The sequence below is a fragment of the Haliotis cracherodii genome, unplaced genomic scaffold (genome assembly GCF_022045235.1).
Source record: "Haliotis cracherodii isolate W230 unplaced genomic scaffold, xgHalCrac1.p SCAF_7, whole genome shotgun sequence".
NCBI classification, from domain to species: domain Eukaryota; kingdom Metazoa; phylum Mollusca; class Gastropoda; order Lepetellida; family Haliotidae; genus Haliotis; species Haliotis cracherodii.
In genome coordinates this window covers 6,375,237-6,388,998 of record NW_027266330.1, presented here as the reverse complement: position 1 = coordinate 6,388,998, position 13,762 = coordinate 6,375,237, and the positions used below count along the sequence as shown (strand labels likewise).

The 13,762-nt window shown below is 40.0% G+C and overlaps 1 protein-coding gene across 1 annotated transcript in view; it reads left to right on the top strand.

Annotated features, from left to right (window-relative positions):
- The first annotated feature begins 560 nt into the window (after positions 1-560).
- Positions 561-13,762, top strand: part of LOC139447472 (buccalin-like) — a 132,030-nt gene continuing 118,828 nt past the window's right edge. The window contains exon 1 of the mRNA XM_071228861.1: positions 561-773. The gene's annotated coding sequence lies outside the window, so the exon portion shown is untranslated. The remainder of the gene's footprint in view (positions 774-13,762) is intronic.

Genomic DNA, 13,762 nt, shown 5'->3' with positions numbered 1-13,762 from the left:
GAGAAATACGGGGAAATGGTGTGACAGAACAAGACGTTTATAGCTATATATTCAAGTATATCTACTGAAGAGAAATGCTGTGTTATCGACATAATTCTATACAGGAAGTTATTATGATTGAATGAAGAATAGAACTAACAGATAAGACAACAGATTAAACAATATTCTTTGACAACTTAACTAGTTATGTATGTGATGAATATTAAGAAACTGTAAAGAATTCTGTAGTTACACATACGTTTGAAGAGCTACGATAAAATAATAATACATTTTAAGGTCACTTTAACTTAAAACCATTTCCTTAAATCAGTATATTATTTCGAAGCGCTTTTGCAAACTCATATTTCTCATCACAAGTTTGAGATTTAAAAGAAAATTATATTCGAGTCATCAGTGTTATGCACGGTAACTCTGAAGAATTCATTGAGAAAACTACAAATGAACAGCAGGGAAAGCATCATCGATAACCCCGTCAAGCTGACACCTCGTTCCTCTCCTGTAGGACTTCGGTCTAAATCTGACGCTTTTCGCAGTGATTGGAGACAAGCGAGTGTGCATGTTCTCAAGCCAGTTGTTTCTGGTACCAGTAAGCTTAAAGACCTCCCAGGTCGATACCTGCCTACCTAGACTCCCTGGCTCATTCAGATCAATACAAGTGCTGACAAAAGACGCGCGCGTACCTCTGACTGGTTGAGACGTCCCTTCGTCCAGAGAGGAACAGGTAGTTCAGACAGCGAGTACTATCTACACATCTCAAGCGTTTGCTGACTGAGGTAGGCTGAGTTTCAGTTGAGTAGAGATTGTGCATGAAGTGAAGTAAAGTGAAGTCTGTTACATTTGTGTAAATATAATATGTTCTTTTCCAGAATTCATCGTTGTCATATCAAGGATAACAGAAACGTATTGTCAAATATTGCTCCTATCAAATTCAGAATTTGACCGTTTTACTTCTGAATTACTGATGACTTTAACAATAGTTTTGTACTGGATATGATCATGTTTAGTTTAAACTTTATGCCAGCTATACCACGGAGCGTCATAATTGGCTTTCTCGTTCGATATTGCCAAAATTTGTGATAGCCGAGGTCCACTGAGGGATGGATAGTAAAAGTCTGCTGCAGTCGTGTCCATAGTATAAGCATCTCTAACTTACATCCCAAGCTTCCCTAACCAATCAATCCATCCATGAAGCCTTAATTTCATAAAAGCTCTCAATGTGGTACACAACAAAACAGAAACATGTATGGTTTTACATAAACTGCTGGATATCAGATATATGTCAGTTATGGGTTGGTTTTACACCGAATGGGAAGTTGGCCTTTCAAATTTCAACGAAGTGAAAAGTCAGAAATGCCACAACAAAAGTCTGCTTGCTCATGGACAATGTATCTGACATATCTAAACCTACGTAAACACAATGAAGGTTGATACTTCCACGATAACGTCTATCAGATCACAGAATTTAATATCAAATATCTAATACATTCTTTTTTCCAGTACTCTTGATTATCATATCACTGATATATTTCTTGTGTGTAAAATATCACTCCTTTCAAATTCGGCAATTCCAGTGCCTGATTGTACCTTGTATTGCTGAAATAACATTTGGCCTACAGTCATTGGGAGAATGTTAATGACAGCGAGATCATTTTTACACCACCTTTTCGTTTTGGTAGCCGCTGTCCAAGAAGAGACATGTTGTTGAGTTGTGTCCTCAAGCTGTAAGTGTATCCTCATGGTCGCTAACCTGCATCCCAAATGCAAAAAATGACAAACCAACAGTAAATTTTCTTGTTCATAAAAGCGTCACGTATAGAAACGTTTGTACATCATTGGAAGCGGCAAACGTTCAGGTAATTTCTGTGAATGTATGTATAATTGATGAGTTAGTTATTGTATTTACTCATTTCTGGAATTATAACATATGCGTGAACCCTTAAGAGGTCACTGGAATGTCAAACAGGCGTTATTCTTCTGGATATATGTAACATTTACTGTAAGCGCAAGATGATCGGAACCCTTGATTGACCTTGAATGACAAGGCAATTATTTCAAATACTAATTTATACTGATAATCTACATATGAGTTTAGACATCCTACCAATATGATCTGGTATGTTTCAGAAGCGTTCACTTTTTAGATCTTTCTATTGAAATGTATATAAAAAAGTTAGTGAAATCAATTTCGTGACGTTTTACTTTAATTTGAAGAAACGTACATATTTAGTTATCTGTTATTGCATTGTGATTTTTTCTAATAACAGGCTAAATAAAATTACTTAACTGATGGTTAATCGTCTGTTTTTGCCAGACACGATGAAGTTTGTTAGTGAGTGCTTACTGTTTTATACCGCATCAGCAATTAAGCCTGCACCTATTCAAGGCTATTCATTTGTGAAACATCCCCTCTGAAAGAATATCTAAGGCTTCCAACTTATTATCATATTTGCTTCAAAATATAATATTGCGTTTGAGACAACTAATAAGAATAATATGGAAGAGAATTTATGGAACCTCATCATATTAAGGTTGACATCCATAAATTCTCATCCTTATGTGTCTTACTTCTAAATTCCTCTTAAAGGCTAAAAGAATAATTAATTAATTGTTTTACTTTCCTAAAAAGAAATTAGATATATGTCATGTCTTTGAGGACAGATGAACAAAATTCCACGCAGCTAAATGAATCCTTAATTAAGTTCCTTAGAGCCATAGCTGGCTTACATATAGATGTATCTCCGCTGTGAACTGACCCCATGTAATCCGATCCCTGTGGAAGGAAGTTGTACAAAATGACATCTTTCCATTAGCTTACACACGCTTGACCAGTTACAGACAACAGTAACGAGTCTATTTAAGAGGGAAGGGTCTCACTACTGGCAGTGGACTGCAGTGGACTTGTTGCGGATAATCGCTCATTGATATACCTGCGGGTGTCGTTTCACCAGAGAAGTCTAGCAAATGGTTTCGCGGACAACATTAAGCAAGGTAACATTCCATTATCTTGCTTATGTGGCTCATCTATTAATGATGCAAAGTAGATTCATATCAAATGTCATACTTATTTCCGTATCTATTATTATGGATGATGCCAAAATACTGCTTTGGTATTCATTTGGTCATTGTTATGTATGACTGATTTGTTTAATGTTAATGTTGTCATGAAATAACCGAGAATATAAATTAAGATTATTCTAAACATTTGAAAAAAAACATTGAAAAAATGAAATGGAAGCGAAAGTGTGTATTGTGTTAAACATGTTTGAGAAATGCAATGAATATTACGTATGTTTTCTTTGAGTCTTGACGGGAACTACCGCTTCTTTAAACCCATCGTTTTGGATGACTTTGTAATGGGACGTGATTTAACAATACATGAAATAATTCTTTTCAACACAAAATAAGAGACTACTATTACCATGTTAAAGACATTTTTAATTTAAAACGTAAAATTCTAGAAAAGGCAAGCTAAATTCATATGTATGGATTACTGAAAAGGGCAAACTTAATTCATATGAATGGATCACTGATATGATGACGCAGGGTTTTCGTGAAAAGGGTTAGCATGTCGTGCCCTTCCCGCAAGTGTTTAGTCAAACTAATGTCATTTAAGGTAGCACTCCAATCCTGCATGTGTTTTTGGGGTAGGTATCTCACGCGTGCCAGAAACTGTTTGATAAGGGGTTCGAATCCTAGATTTAACTGATTTGGTTTCTAGGTTCGTCAGCACCAACCATTGCTGCTTGGTGTCGGGAAGTGATGAACATCTTACACCTCCACCATCTTTAGCTTCTTCTCTTACAAGACCGCATCCGTGGTCTAGTGGTAGAGCGTCTGCCCGGAGAGCGGGAGGTCCGGGATTCGATCCCACGGTCAAAGATGGTATTTGTGCTTACCCTGCCTGACGCTTGGCTTTAGGGCGAAAACAAGAACTGATCGGCTCGGCGTAAGCATACTGTGTTTAGTTTATTGATGTTAAACTGCGGCATGGTTTCTCAGTGGGTTGGCACAATTCAATCGGCATTAGCCCGGACTGGTACAAACAGCCACACCCACCCACACCCACCCCCCGACTCACACATGTACGTCGCGATGTTAAGCCCCATTTCACCTCACCTCACCTCACCTCACCTCACCTCCTACATGACTTCACACGGCATTGTTTCAGCGAAACAACGTCCAAAGCGGCATTAATTCAACTCAATCACTCTCCTGTCCAAGGAATAGTGGTCATTATCCTCTTCACGTCAAGGTCATGAATGAAACGTAATTGTCCTTCGTGAATTATGTATCAGTGCCTCACAAAAGATCTTGTGTCGGGTCTTGATTTCAAATTGACAATGTATATTAAACTCCTGAGGGACTGTGTGGACGTTTACATCTTTTTGAAAAACACCAAGATAAAACCATGTGATGTATGAAGGTAAATCATTTATGACACCAGGTGTGAAAAGGGTAAGCATGTCCTGCTCTACTGGGTGTTCCCCTCCTCACACAATTAGTTTGAAAGGGTGTGAATTTGTACTACAACGGCGGCCCGTAAACAATTGAGTTTGGACGAGGCAATCCAGTGATCAGAGATTAGCATCATGGGCATCGGACGACGTCAGGATACGACACCACGCTATTGACAGTTGTGATCAGTGACTGAGTAGGGCTTCGTGTTTTTACAATCTTCCAGCATTATCACAGCAGGGACGCTGGTAATTGGCTGCACACATCGTACTCACCTTGTCGGGAACACCTGGTGTCATCACGATTTGACACTGGTTATTAGAGACACTATATAGTCAGAATCTTAAATCTACTCCTACATACCCATGAAGATTCCGGGGTAGAATAGGTCCTCAGCAATCCATGCTTGCCGTAAAAGGTGATTATGCTTGTCGTAAAAGGCGACTAACGGGATTGGGTGGTCAGGCTCGCTGACTTGGTTGATGCATGTCATCGATCCCAGTTGCGTGGATCGATGCTCATGCTATTAATCACTGGATTGTCTGGTCCAGAGTAGATTATTTACAGGCCGCCGTTATATTGCTGGAATATTGCTGACTGCGGCGTTAAATAACCAGCCAACCAACCCGTTAGCTTCATCTATTTCATATTCAGATTTATGCTTAAAGATTCCGAGTGACGAAACACTCTCCATGAGACTGGATTTCAAATCGCCCACTGTCATCATGTTACAAACAGGCTAAGGCTTTGTCTTCCCCAAATGAAAATCCCCCACGAATGGGGTTTAACGTCGCGTCCAAGATTATTGCACTTATATAGCGACGTGCATGTACGGGGGTCTGTTTGTGTGGCTGCTTGTACTAGTCCGGACTGATGCCGATTTATAGTGCTAGCTCACTGAGATACCATGCCGCAGTTGAACATGAATATCCCACCTAGACACAGTATACTGACTGCGAGCCGACCAGTCCTTGTTTAAGCCCCTTAATGCCGAGCGCCAGACAGGGTAACAACAAGTACCATCTTTTAACGTCTTTTGGTATGACGCGGCCGGGGATCGAACCCCGGACCTTCCGCTCTCCGGGCGGACGCTCTACCACTAGACCACGGAGGCGGTCCTAACGAGCTATGATTTTGTATACAGACTCTGCAGGAATTCCGAGCGCGTGCAGAAATGAAATTAGTAATATGTCCTTACATATCCTATGTATACTGAACATTGATGTTTGCATATGGTAATTAAAGGAAACAAAACGAAACACAACTCATTGATTCGGCACGTAATGTTATTCGTATTAGATGTCAATCTTATGACATATATGACAAACGTGCGTAAAACATTTGAAATGTCCTCTCAACTTTTGTCCCCGGAAATTTAAGGGAAATATATTATTACGTTTGAAAGCATAAGCTGTCCAAATAATTCCAAATGTTACACACACACATGTAAATGTGACTTAGTTTTTGGTCGCTATAGCCGGCATTTTTGAGATAGCACATCTGCCAGGACTACGGAGACTGGTGTAAATGTGTGTCCTTCTTCATTTACAATCTAGGGATATATAAAAACAAACGTCAGGAAATGGGCTTTTTCGTGTCATGGATCGGAACGTACAGAACTAACATGTGTAATCAGTATATTACCACAGAGGATCTGTGAATTATTAACTAATTACATTGAAACACACAGGACTAGGTTTACAATCATTAAAAGGCAATAGAAAGGGTCAAAGTTTGTGAATAACTAGAAGGTCCTATTTCATAAGCCTGCGCGCTCAAGAATGTCAAGAATTTGCCACAGTCGAATGTCTTGAAGGAGGCACCTGCTTCCTTCTTGAATCCTGGATACACAGTGTCGGAAGCAGGCGGATAAGGCGGTGTTTTCCGATAAATATCTCGTCCGCATTGGTCAAGGAGATAAGTCGCAATCAGATCATGAGCCATCGAATCGCCCTTGTGTCCCGGAAGTGAGGCGGGGAGGTAACTCTGGTAAATTCTGGTTGTCGCATCCCACAAAATAATCTGGTTACATTAGTTCTTGACATTTTACAAGCGCTTCAATCAGCTGCCAGTAACAAACAAATAAACAATATTTACTGCCGTATAACAGTAAACGATCAAACAAAACGGTCAATTTTATTTTACTTCAGAATAATTTTCCAACAAAAGACCAATCTGTCGCGATGTGTATATGAGATTGTGGCAATGGTGTGAACCCAGATCTTTGTATCAACATCGTCCTCACTTCACGGGTTGGTATACAGTACTTCCACCGTCATCCAAGCGCTTTGCGGTGTAATTGTCATATGTTTTAATGTAACGTAATGAGTCCTATAACTGAGACGGACCCGTAAAGATTCGGGGTAGAATAGTTCTTCAGCAACCCATGCTAGCCGTAAAAAGCGACTATGCTTGTCGTAAGAGGCGACTAACAGGTTCGGGTGGTCAGGCTCACTGACTTGGTTGATGCATGTCATTGAATCCCTATTGCGTGGATCGAAACTCGATTATTTACATACCGCCGTCATATAGCTTGAATATTGCGGCGTTAAACAATAAACAAACAAACTATAACTCAGACGAGCCCTTCTCCGTGCAGGAACTTTGTGCGAACGCTACCATTGCCTGGATTTGACGCAGTGAGTAGAGCAGATAGCCACAAGACAGTGGCACATTTTGCACAAGAAGTACTGCCGTTTAATATGTACAATGTTATGTGAGGCCAGATTGATCTGAGCCCGCGCTAGTTTACCTCGTCTTGGAACCAGGCCATGTGCTGATTCCCTGGTAGGCGTTGGCGTTTTATATCAATCAGTGATGCAGGTCTTAGACGTTTGCCACATCGGTGAAACCCACGAGCACGGTATGGTACTGACAAACCTAGAAACACAATCGGGGGGAACGGGGTTCGAACCCACGACTATAGGTTTCTGATGTGCCCAAGGGACGAAACTCTGCACAGCGAATTGCGGTGCTTGAGACGACTGGGCCACCCGTGCCCCTGGATTCTAGTAGAAGGGGGAGCGTAGTGTACAAAAATATTTTATCAAAGGTCAACCCAGAGAATATCCAGGCTCAATTATCCGCCGAAACAGATTCCAGTGGCCGTAAAAGGCAACAACGTGGTGACAATTACACGAATAGATCACTGACAATCAGTGATGGCATTAACGATAAGGTTAAGATTGTCCTGCCCTAATCGACACTCACACAATTTGCAAATATTCTCAATATGAAAGAAAGTTGGTTGCCTGGCACCATACAGCAGTACTCTTCAATGCGATGGCGGCCCGTAAACAAACCAGACAATACGGTGATTGAACAAAATATCAAGTGGCACGAACACTGATGAAAAATGGACATTGATAACCTTTGAATTTAAAAAAAACAACCGTAAAACGTCCATGGCAAGAAGCTGCATTTACAAAATTGAAAGTTTGATATATCCAACCGATTTGAATAATTCAGTGCCCTCGACTATATTAAATGTTAAATTTTACCATTCCACTAAAACGTCGAAGCTTATGGAAATGGTTATCTCTTTTTAACAGAGGCTGTATGATCCCGGTACCGTGATATCTTCTTTTGTCTCGAACTGTGGACAATTCAATATTTTGTTTTGGTACATGTCTGTGTGTTAACGATTTTAACTATGCATTACAATAAAATTTAAATGACACACTTCTTATCCAACCGTCCTTTGGGCACGCCAGAAAATTGAGTGTTGCCACGGATTCCGGTTCGCGATGGTTATGTTTTCAGGTTTGTCAGCTCCATACTCGTGCTTGTGGGTTCACCGAAGTGGTAAACGTCTGAGACCTGAAACATCTCGGGCTTTCCTTCCACATTAACCCGACAGGCCGTGATATAACTGGAATAATGTTAATCTCTTAACACACCAACTCATTGTTTTGAGGCCATCGCACAAACCAATTAGAGGGACTGTTCACGTGTCATTTTGATCCGAAAAGCTGCTAGCATGACTACGTAATGTTTTCAGAGAATACAAATTCCGTTATTTGTCAAATATGTGATGTTGTTACCATGGAAATTTAAAATGTAGAGTAATTTGTTTACGATGTAGGTTTGATATTCAGAAGACAGGTCGTTGACATTAATGTACGCGCAGGTTTATACGTGACACTAAGTGTCACAAACACAACTCTTGTCACAAACACGACTCTTGTCACAAACACAACTCTTGTCACCAACACAACATGTAAGATAGCGGTGAGTGTTGTAAGCTTTAACACTGAACACTCCTCTCCACTCAACGTTCCGCATCTAAACTGAAAGATAGAGGAAAGTATACCAAGTTTGTTTTTCATCGAACGAATTGAAATTTATAAAACAAACTGTTGTTAAGTTTGATCTAGTCTATTCAACATCACACATTCCTGCAACATCTGTGTAAAAATAAATTGATTCAATGAAGACTTTGAAAGGAAACGCACGACACCTACTATGTTTGAAATATAAATTTCTACCGAAAAAAGTACATTTATTGATTTTCAAATATAAGATGTCAGCAGTTGTGTATTATGTGCCATTTTGTTCATTATTAAAGGTTTTAAGTGAAATTATACTGGCAAAATAAGACCAAGCAGAAATATCTTTGAGTGCTTACGAAGCAGCGCAAGTACATTTAGAATATTTAAAACATTTAGAAAACCAAACATAAGACAAAGTCAACTGAGAGGTATGGTGACTTCTATTGGTGACTTCACTTTATAGTTTTTTTACAAACAACTTTTTACACGTTTTAACAGAATACATTTACGTTTAAATGTTGAAAGTCCAAAGTGGGTTTGACTTGGCAGCGCTTCCTGGGGGAAGTCCTATTCTCTGTTTGGGCTGTGTGAAGAGGGGGCAAGGGCCCTGAGCTGATGATGAGCCTAACCAGCCTGACTGTGCCAGGATCACCCAAATCCTCTTTGCTGCATTTGTTATTTTAATATGTACATAATAATAATAATAATAATAATAATAATAATAATAATAATAATGTCAATATGTAGATTACCGTTAATATCAATATGTATATTATGTTTCTAATTTAATAAGTCACAATGTCAATATTAATGATTATATAACTACTTACATTATAACAGTGTTTCATGGTGATGACTATCATCATTTCTAAGACATCGGAAAAGAGTAACAGTTATCAGCGGGAATGTTCATGTGCCATTAAGACCTTAGCGACAACTGGATTGGGAAGACCTTTCAAACACAATAACGAATCAGCATCGGGTATAACCTCCACGGTTTTGAATCACTCTCACAACGCTGTGGAAGCATACCAACAAGTTCCGTATCTCTGTTTGAGGAATACAAATCCATCCGTCCTCTTAGGCGCCACCAGATCATGCAACGTGACTGGATTTTCCGGTCCATGTCTACGACGCTCATGGAGACCACCCCAAGGACGTTCGATCGGATTCAAGTTCTGAGAAGATGCCGGACAATCCATATTGGTTTCCAAACTGGTTCCATCTGAGGATACTCCGTGGCGACTCGGTAGTGGTGGGCGGTCGGTATAATCCATTGGAACAAAGCCGTTGTTTAAGGCATCAACGTAAGGGCTAACAAGCAGATGATAATTTCGTCAGGTTTTTGGTTTGGTTTGTTGTTTAACGCCCCACTCAGCAATATTCCAGCGATATGACGGCGGTCTGTAAATAATCGAGCCTGGATCAGACAATCTAGTGATTGACATTGTGAGAATCGATCCACGCATTTTGGGATACGATGACATGCTACAGCCAAGTCAGCGAGCCTGACTATCCGATCCCGTTAGGCGCCTCCTTCTACAAGCATAGTTGCCTTTTACAGCAAAAATGGGTTGCGCAAGACCTATTCTACCTCGGATCTTCACGGGTCGATTTCATCAGGATATCACGGGGACATTATTGTTATAATTAACGTTTTTATATCATTACTTTGCGAAATGTTCAAGGCTGAAGCAGATGGATATCGTTGGAAAAGTAAGGTGAACGCTCATGTCGTACTTGTTCTGTCCTCTGCTATACTTGTGGCGTCAACACTACACAATGAGCATATCGACACCAACCCATCATTCTGGATATTGGGGTAGCAACACAATGGCGCCCAACGTGACGTTGAGGTGACAATGTTCCTGATAAACCGATTACTTGTCTTCAGTTGAAGAAAGGACTTGTAAAGGCATTTTAAAGAGCAACAGAAAATAAAGACACTGTTATTTCTGTCTGTCACTCCTGAAGAACATTTTGTATATTTTATATATTGACTACCACACAACAAATGCATGGAGAGCGCGGGCATACAGTTATGTCTATGAATTTCAATCAAGCAATATCACGCAAATAAAAGCAACATAACTATTTTGGTTTTCCATGATAATAAGAAATATCTATCCTGCTTTCAATATACCTTTATACCTAATACAAGTGCTCCTTTCTTTAAACACAGAATGCTTTCATTTTGCAGTGTCAGCTCCATGGGGAGTCTACAATGCACAATGCAAAATGAAGTATCTTCCATACGTCCACTTATACATTCCAGATGTCCATGTCTATGAGTGATGTGATCAGATGACATGCTTGTGTTGGGTGTAAATGGTAGCTGTACTTTACATGCGGTATCCTGTTCCCACAGGTTAGTTCTTTTAGTGCTCGGAATCCGACTGTGGTATCTCAGTTACTGGCGTTATTTCGTAAACGCGCCTCGACGGCAATGTCTGACCCCAAATTTGATTTACATTGAAAATGTGATGATTCATAGGTCATGGGTGATTAGGAGTATATTTGGTTTAACGCTGTTTTGAACAATAATTGCGTTTATGGATTAAGTTGGAGGAACGTTATACAGGCCGTGGACTTTTATCAATGTATGAAAGGGCGTTTTATTACGTCAGAACAAGGTCAAAGTGTAAAAAGTGGTGGCCATATTGATAATCGGGTTCGAGCCTCTTCACTATCTTCAGCTGCCATCATTGGTTGAAGCAGTTGAGTTCTATTTCTAACTACATATTTAAGCAATTGATAATAACAATAATAATACTAACAAGCAATCTCGTCCATTCCGACCATATCATGAGCATGTGTTCAAGAATCCCCAACGAATAGTGAAAGTGCCAGGTTGTTCACGAAAGGCCGAGTGTATCCTGACCCACCGGTGTCACCCGTCACAAACACAGTCTTGTAAGGCAAGCCATGTGTTAATAGACACAAACATATGGTACAAACCAATATAGGGAACTACACCGGGCATCAGTTAGGTACATGATCCATCAAATTTGGAAATGTTCTCTCCAGTGTCATGTCTACCTTAACGTTTCTGAATACTTTACTGAGCCTTGAATCTTGTAATCCTGAACAAGCAACCTTTGAGCAAACGTACGACTCTCTTTGAAATTTCGGAGAACGAGCGTGCCCACTTGTACATCAAAAGTTGTGAGATGACGACACCAAAGGCTGCAACTGCTGGAATAATGCGCGACATAAAGGAAAAGTTGGACATTGCAAAGTTTAAGTCACCCATCTTGTCAGTGAGCCTTGTGGATAGTTTTCGGTCACTCTGAAACTTCATGCATGGATATAATTATAAAACAAAAGAGGCTGTTCACGGGTCTCCTTTACTTCTAGTTTAAGAAGGTAAATCAGGTGAATGGAATTGGCCTTTGGACCATTACTGAACGATATGAGATCATCGATATACCTCACGTTTAAGTTAATCTTCTAAATCAAAATTCCCTATTTTGATTTCGCCAATCCGAGTTTAAAATTCGACGCGAATGCATACGCAGACAGAAGGCAAGAAGGGTAGCTCTATTGTGTCCTTTAGGATGACTATTGGAAAGTGATGATCGCAGCCAGGGTGAAATGCTAATTGGTTATTTATCGGCGAATATTATTCGAAGACTCGTCTTGCCTGCCCTTGAACGAGTAATGCCACATGGCTAACCCTCCCCATCCATGTCCTACCCTCCTCCAAATAGCCCCTCCCCAGACAGGTGTTGCGATGTTCATTGACATAGTATCTTACGTTACCTCATACGTAATTATATCACTGAAGTTACTGATTAGTAATACCACATGCACATGTAGGATCCATGGTCCTAGTTGTCAACGTCAATGATTCTAGCGTAACGAAGTCTGCTGTTAATATAATATCGACATGCTGAACAATAAATACAGTCAAACACCTTTGTGTCGAACCTTGATATGTCGAACTTACGGTTGTTTCCAAGTAAAAACATGGTACCTATGTATTCCCTATTTATTCATCATTACTTAACCTCTAATGTGTCTAATCGGACGTGTCGAAGTTACGGTTACGTCCAAGCTATTTACCAAATAATGTTGGATGTTCTTCCCGTTTGTGGGAGCGGTCGGGTAGCCTAGTGGTTAAAGCGTTCGCTCGTCACGCCGAAGACCCGGGTTCAATTCCCGACATGGGTACAATGTGTGAAGCCCATTTCTGGTGTCCCCCGCCGTGATATTGCTGGAATATTGCTAAAAGCGGCGTAAAACCATACTCACTCACTCACTCTTCCCGTTTGTTAGTCCCATATGTTTTGTGTTAATCATCTGTCACGTCAATCAGTAAAAGTATGCCAAGTTCGTTTTTCGGTTAGCTGGACCCTCAAATAATTCGAAGTATTCACGTTGGTCCCGTCACCTTCGACACAGCGGTGTTTCACTGTATAACAAACATTAATCAGAACAAACATAATCTCGAATGGATGTTTGCAAACGTGTATTCAATTTCACAGAGGACATAAACCAGGGACTTGAAATTAATTTCCCCACACATTACGCTTCGTAAACATTATGACCAATCCGAACGGATAAATAAACTGCGAGTTTATCGGTTTTAAAGTTGACAGATGGTCGTTTCTACTTCACCATTTAGGAATAGCTCACGAATTTAACTCAGATACTCTCCATTAGATATTTTACTTTAATTTATGTCTTAACGATTCCCAAGTATTTAGCCGAATCTGTGATCAAGATAAATGCCTATTCATCTGGCAGAATGCAATTTCTCTCCACCAATGAAGACCGTTGTGGACTAGAAAAGCTCACGTAGAGTGTAAAATGGTAATAAAAAGGTTCGGAAGAACAGAATTCCGTGACACCAGATACATACATTTCCATTAACGAAACATTAGCCGGCACAACTTATTGATGAACAGGATATTCATCTCAACACATTTACAAACCCAGGATGGTATTCCATCAAGTATTTATCTGTCAATGTTAACCACATTTAACGCCTTTTTTCTTTTTGCCTTCTAAAGAAATCGTCAATGCCGAAGTCG